The 6,052-nt window shown below is 42.5% G+C and overlaps 1 pseudogene; it reads left to right on the forward strand.

Moving 5' to 3' along the window:
- The first annotated feature begins 1,235 nt into the window (after positions 1-1,235).
- LOC114614866 lies at positions 1,236-1,604 on the forward strand (annotated as a pseudogene).
- Positions 1,605-6,052: the final 4,448 nt, after the last annotated feature.

The following is a 6,052-nucleotide window of genomic DNA, read 5'->3' on the forward strand; positions in this document are numbered from 1 at the left end:
TCTCTCTCTCTCTCTCTCTCTCTCTCTCTCTCTCTCTCTCTCTCTCTTTCTCCTGGTTAGATTTGAGATTTGAGCATATTCTATTCTGTCAAGTCTTTCTCTGACTCATCACTTTGTCTGCCACCCAACTAGACATCATTTTCAAATTTGGAAGCTTCCTTGTACAAACTAACTTTACCTTTACCTTCATTGTTTGGGATTAAAGGTGTGTGCTAAGGGTGTGTCTGTATTCCAGCCAGAGAGATTGAAAGGGTGTGACAAGAACTGAGCAACACCACAACTAGCAATGTGGTTTTTTTTCTTCAGTAAATAGCACAATCTCAGGGTTCATAGTATCCTGCAACATAATATCCTGCAACAGGTATATATTATTATATATTAAGCATATCTCCCAGCACCATTTGTTGAAAATGCTGTCCTTTTTCCACTGGACAGTTTTAGTTCCTTTGTCAAAGATCAAGTGACCATAGGAGTGTGGGTTCATTTCTGGGTCTTCAATTCTATTCCATTGATCTTCCTGCCTGTCTCTGTACCAATACCAGGTAGTTTTTATCACTATTGCTCTGTAGTACAGCTTGAGGTCAGGGATGGTGATTCCTCCAGAAGTTCTTTTATTGTTGAGAATAGTTTTCGCTATCCTGGGTTTAGCATTTTCAACAAATGGTGCTGGTTCTGAAGACCTCCGCAGAGGGGACACCCTCACTCAAGTCTCAGAAAGTGGCGACCACCCAGTAATCTGCTCAAGACACCATGTACTGGAGCAATAGCGAGGTTTATTAGGGTGTGTGACAGCTAGCTGCCGGTCAATTCGTATGCCCATGCAGGAGCTGAATTGACCCTGACAGCCAGTTTGAGAGGGGTTTTTAAAGGGAAAAACCACAAACCAAGGAATGGGGAGGGGGTGAGGGGTTGTTGAGGTGGCATAACATAAAAATAGTGGAACATTCCAAAGGAACCCAAGCTACGTGAGTCAGGATCAGGTGAAAACTCTGTATGCTTACCTTTCTCAAGAATGTGGTCCTGCCCTGTTACTTCGGCCTTGCCCTGTCACTGCGGTTCTCAGCTTGGCTAACTTGCATTCTAGCCAGTTCCCGTAACTAGCCTGTCCACATTCTTAACTTGTTTCATGGCTCGGTTTCTCCATGTCTTTATAAAGAAAGCCTAAAGAATATTTTATATGTATAAAAAGAATACTATAGCTTCTTCCTCGGCGCTGCCTGCGAGGTGGCTGCCATCTCTTTTGCGGCATCATGGCTGCCCTCCGGCCTCTGGTGGAGCCCAAGATCGTCAAAAAGAGGACCAAGAAGTTCATCAGGCACCAGTCAGACCGATATGTGAAAATTAAGCGAAACTGGCGGAAACCCAGAGGCATTGACAACAGGGTTCGGAGAAGATTCAAGGGCCAGATCTTGATGCCCAACATTGGTTATGGGAGCAACAAGAAAACCAAGCACATGCTTCCTAGCGGCTTCCGGAAGTTTCTGGTCCACAACGTCAAGGAGCTGGAAGTGCTGCTGATGTGCAACAAATCTTACTGTGCTGAGATTGCTCACAATGTGTCTTCTAAGAACCGAAAAGCCATCGCGTAGAAAGAGCAGCACAGCTGGCCATCAGAGTCACCAATCCTAACGCCAGGCTATGCAGCGAAGAAAATGAATAGATGGCTTGCGTGCATGTTTTGTGTTTAAATAAAACCACAAAAACTGAAAAAAAAATACTATATACCCAGTATCTATAATTTTTCACTCTGCAGTTCAACTGGAGGACAACATGTAGAAGAATGAAAATTGATCCATTCTTATCTCCTTGTACAAAGCTCAAGTCTAAGTGGATAAAGGACCTCCACATAAAACCAGATACACTGAAACTAATAGAAGAGAAGGTGGGGAAGAGCCTCAAATACTTGGGCACAGGGGAAAAGTTCCTGAACAGAACACCAATGGCATATGCTCTAAGATCAAGAATTGACAAATGGGACTTCATAAAATTGCAAAGTTTCTGTAAGGCAAAGGACACTGTCAATAGGACAAACGACAACTAACAAATTGGGAAAAGATCTTTACCAATCCTTCATCTGATAGAGGGCTAATATGCAATATATACAAAGAACTCAAGAAATTAGACTCCAGACAACCAAATAACCCTATTAAAAAATGGGGTATAGAGCTTAACAAAGAATTTTCAATGGAAGAAACTCGAATGGCTGAGAAGCACCTAAAGAAATGTTCAGTATCCTTAGTCGTCAGGGAAATGCAAATTAAAACAACCCTGAGATTCCATCTCACACCAGTCAGAATGGCTAAGATTAAAAACTCAGGTGATAGTAGATGCTGGCGAGGGTGTGGAGAAAGAGGAACACTCCTCCATTGTTGGTGGGACTGCAAGATGGTGCAACCACTTTGGAAATCAGTGTGGCAGTTCCTCAGAAAATTGGACATAGCATTACCTGAGGATCCAGCTATACCACTCCTAGGCATATACCCAGAAGATGCTCTAACATATAACAAGGACATATGCTCAACTATGTTCATAGCAGCCTTATTTATAATAGCCAGAAGCTGGAAAGAACCCAGATGTCCTTCAACTGAGGAATGGATTCAAAAAATGTGGTATATTTACACAATGGAGTATTACTCAGCTATTAAAAACAATGAATTCGAGAGGTTCCTAGGTAAATGGATGGAACTAGAAATTATCATCCTGAGTGAAGTAAGCCAATCACAAAAGAACACACATGGTATTCATTCACTGATTATTGGATATTAGCCCAGAACCTTGAAATGCCCAAGATGCAACTCACAGGCCACATGAAGCTCATAAAGAAGGAAAACCAAGTGGGGGTGATTCGGTCCTTCTTAGAAGGAGCAACAAAATACTCAAGGGAGCAAATATAGAGACAAAGTGAGGGACAGAAACTGAAGGAGGGGCCCTCTGAAGACCTTTCCACCTGAGTATCCATCCCATGTGCAGTCACCAAAGGTAGATGCTGATATGGAAGTAAGGAAGTGCGTGCTGATAAGAGCCTGATATGGATGTCTCCTCAGAGGCCTTCAAGAGTCTGACATATTCAGAGGCAGATGCTCACAACTAGCCATTGAACTGATAATGGGGTTCTCAATGGAGGAGTTAGAGTGAAGACTGAAGGAGCTGAAAGGGTTTGCAGCCTCATGAGGAGAGCAACAATACCAACCAACTAGAGCTCCCAGGGTCTAAACCACCAGCCTGGGAGCACTTTGGGAGGGATCCAGGGCTTCAGCTGAATACGTAAGAATGGAGGGCACTGCTGGGCATAGGTGGGAGATGAGATCCTTGACCTCATGAAGGCTGGATGCCCCAGGGGGTGGGAATTTTGAGGGTGGGGAAGTGGGAGTGGGGGAGTAGGTAGGGGTTACATCCACAGACAAGAAGGAGGAAGAGTAAGGCGATAGGGGGTTCCTGGGTGGGTGGGGGAATGGGGTAAGGGGACAACATATGAAATGTAAATAAAACATCCAATAAAAAAATTTAAAAAAAAAAAGCATATCTCCCCTGTACAGAGTTCTCCCATACTCTGACTTTTCTAGCCCCACTCCTGTTTGTCTCCTTTGTTCTGTTCCATGCTTGCAGTTTCTTTCAGCTCATACTGGTTGTCTCTCCTTTAATGCTCATTTTGGTTCACATATCCATAAGCCTTTCTAGACTGCTATCAATCCATCCAGCATGTCACACAGACTCACAAGAATAACAATTTCTTAACATACAAAGACAGATACCAGCCCCTGCCTCAAGGATCACCAACTCATCAACTATAGGATCAAAGGGGACAGCATCGCCCTTAGTTCCCCCATGACACCCTGATTCAACAGGAAGTAGCTAGAACTGAGGTCAGGGTCATAAATCCCTTGGGCCTTACCTTCCACCAATCCAGGTTCCATAAAGCTGTTTCTTTTCATGTAAGCCAAAAGGGCTGCAATATCAGATCACAGATACTGCTTCTGCAGAGGGAATTATCTATCTAGTGTGAAGCTTCTCTCCCATCCCAGGGACAGCAGGCAGGCTCCAGCTATTACTATCAGAAAAGTTACAACACAGGAAGAGTGCAGTCATAGCACTAGCTTCTCACTGCCCCCAACCCAAAGCAACCCCTTTCATCTTATATCCTGTCTAGTACCTTTTCTAAGCTACCAGAACATAGCGGCTTTGAGACACATTATTCACCCTGTGATAAGGCCTTAGCTCTAGTCAAAGATCCTCTTCCCTTTACAAGTATATAAAAGTAAGAAATGTCTTTTGTTCTGCTGGGTCCTTGGATCTCCTATCCCAGCTGTGGATGGCCAGCGTTACTAAAGGATATTTCACCTGAAATATAACTCAGTGTTCTACTGTCAAACCTGAAAAGAATCATTCTTTATTATGTAAAACAGGCTTTTCACTTCCTTGGTGAGGTCTATGCCAAGATATTTGTTTTAAGCTCTTGTGAATAGGATTGCTTCCTTGATTTCTTTCTCAGTATGTTGGTCCCTGGCTACTGATTTTTTATGTTAATTCTGTAACCTACCACTTTGCTGTAAGTATTTTACCCAATGGTTCTTGACCTTCCTAATTAATTTAATACAGTTGCTCATGTGTGGTGACCCTCCCAACCATAACATTATTTTCTTCTTTATGAAGCTGCTGTTTCATAATTGTAATTTTGCTAAGTCGAATGGCAATATAAATAACTATGTTCCCAATGGTTTTAGATGACCCCAGTGAAAGAATTGTTGGGTCTCCCAAAGGGATCGGGACTTACAGGTTGAGAATACCGGTTTAGCAGTTCTTGGACTTTTCCAATGAAATCTTTAAGGGCTCTTATATAGAAGCTTATCATCTGCAAATAAGAATACTCTGGCTTCTTCCTTTTCTAGTTATATTCCTTATATTTTATTTTATTACAATGTTGTTCTAGTTGAGCCTTCTAGTACTATATTGAGTAAGAGTGGAGAAAGTGGACACCACTGTCTTATACTGGTTTTCTTGGAAAGGGTTTCGGGGTTTTTTTTTTTAATAGTTATTTAAATTAAGCCAAGCTAGTCAATCTGAAGCAATATCATACTCTTAACACAAAGAAGAGGCAGGCGCTGGGGCCCTCATCATATAGCTAACATTATATAATAGTTGGCTCCTATAAAGTTAGCAAGTGCGAGACTTAACTGTATGTCTGCATCAGGTGAATATGTTTACAGAACCGACCACACCCCTTTATAAAGTGGCACATACTTAGAGCTGTAAATGTGCTGAGTACTGCCCTCTTGAATTCCCTTCAATAGTGACATTCAAATGTTGGGCACGGTGACACATGCTTGGGTTTCTATGAGTTCAAAGTTAGCCTGATCTGCATAGTGAGCTTCAGGCTGCCAAAACTATATAGTGAGACCTGGCCTCAATCATCATCATCATCATCATCATCATCATCATCATCATTCGAAGCATTCACATTTGTATGGAAAGAATAACAGTACACACTCCCTGCCTTGACCCAGGGCTATGCTAACTCTCCTATTCTCTATCAACATTATTCTAGTCTTCTATGTTGAAGACCTTGGAGTGAACGAGAAGTGCTGACATAATAAGACCACCTGTTCAGTAATTCAGACATTAAAGAAGCCCACAAAGGCTTGGGGCTTGCTGCATATTTAAAGACATGTTTGTTTCGTTTGGTTTGCTTGAGACATGGTTTCATGTTGCCCGGGCTGGCTTCAACTCCCCGTGTAGCCGAGAACAATCTTGAGCTTCTAATCTACTGCCTCCGGTCTTTCTCATGTATAACACACTGGAGATCAAACCCAGGATGTTGTACATGCTAGGCAAGCACTCTACTCATGGGACAACATCCACAATCCCGTGTGTGTGTGTGTGTGTGTGTGTGTGTGTCCATGCATATGTGTTGTATGTGTATACACTCTGCTGTGCGCCTGTGTGTGGAGGTCTAAGGTTAAACTTAGATGTCTCCCTCTAGCACTCTTTACCTATTTTTTTTGTGTGTTTGTTTTTGTTTTTTGTTTTTTGTTTTTCGTTTTTCGAGACAGGGTTT

Source organism: Grammomys surdaster, unplaced genomic scaffold, assembly GCF_004785775.1.
Source record: "Grammomys surdaster isolate TR1022 unplaced genomic scaffold, NIH_TR_1.0 126531, whole genome shotgun sequence".
NCBI lineage: Eukaryota > Metazoa > Chordata > Mammalia > Rodentia > Muridae > Grammomys > Grammomys surdaster.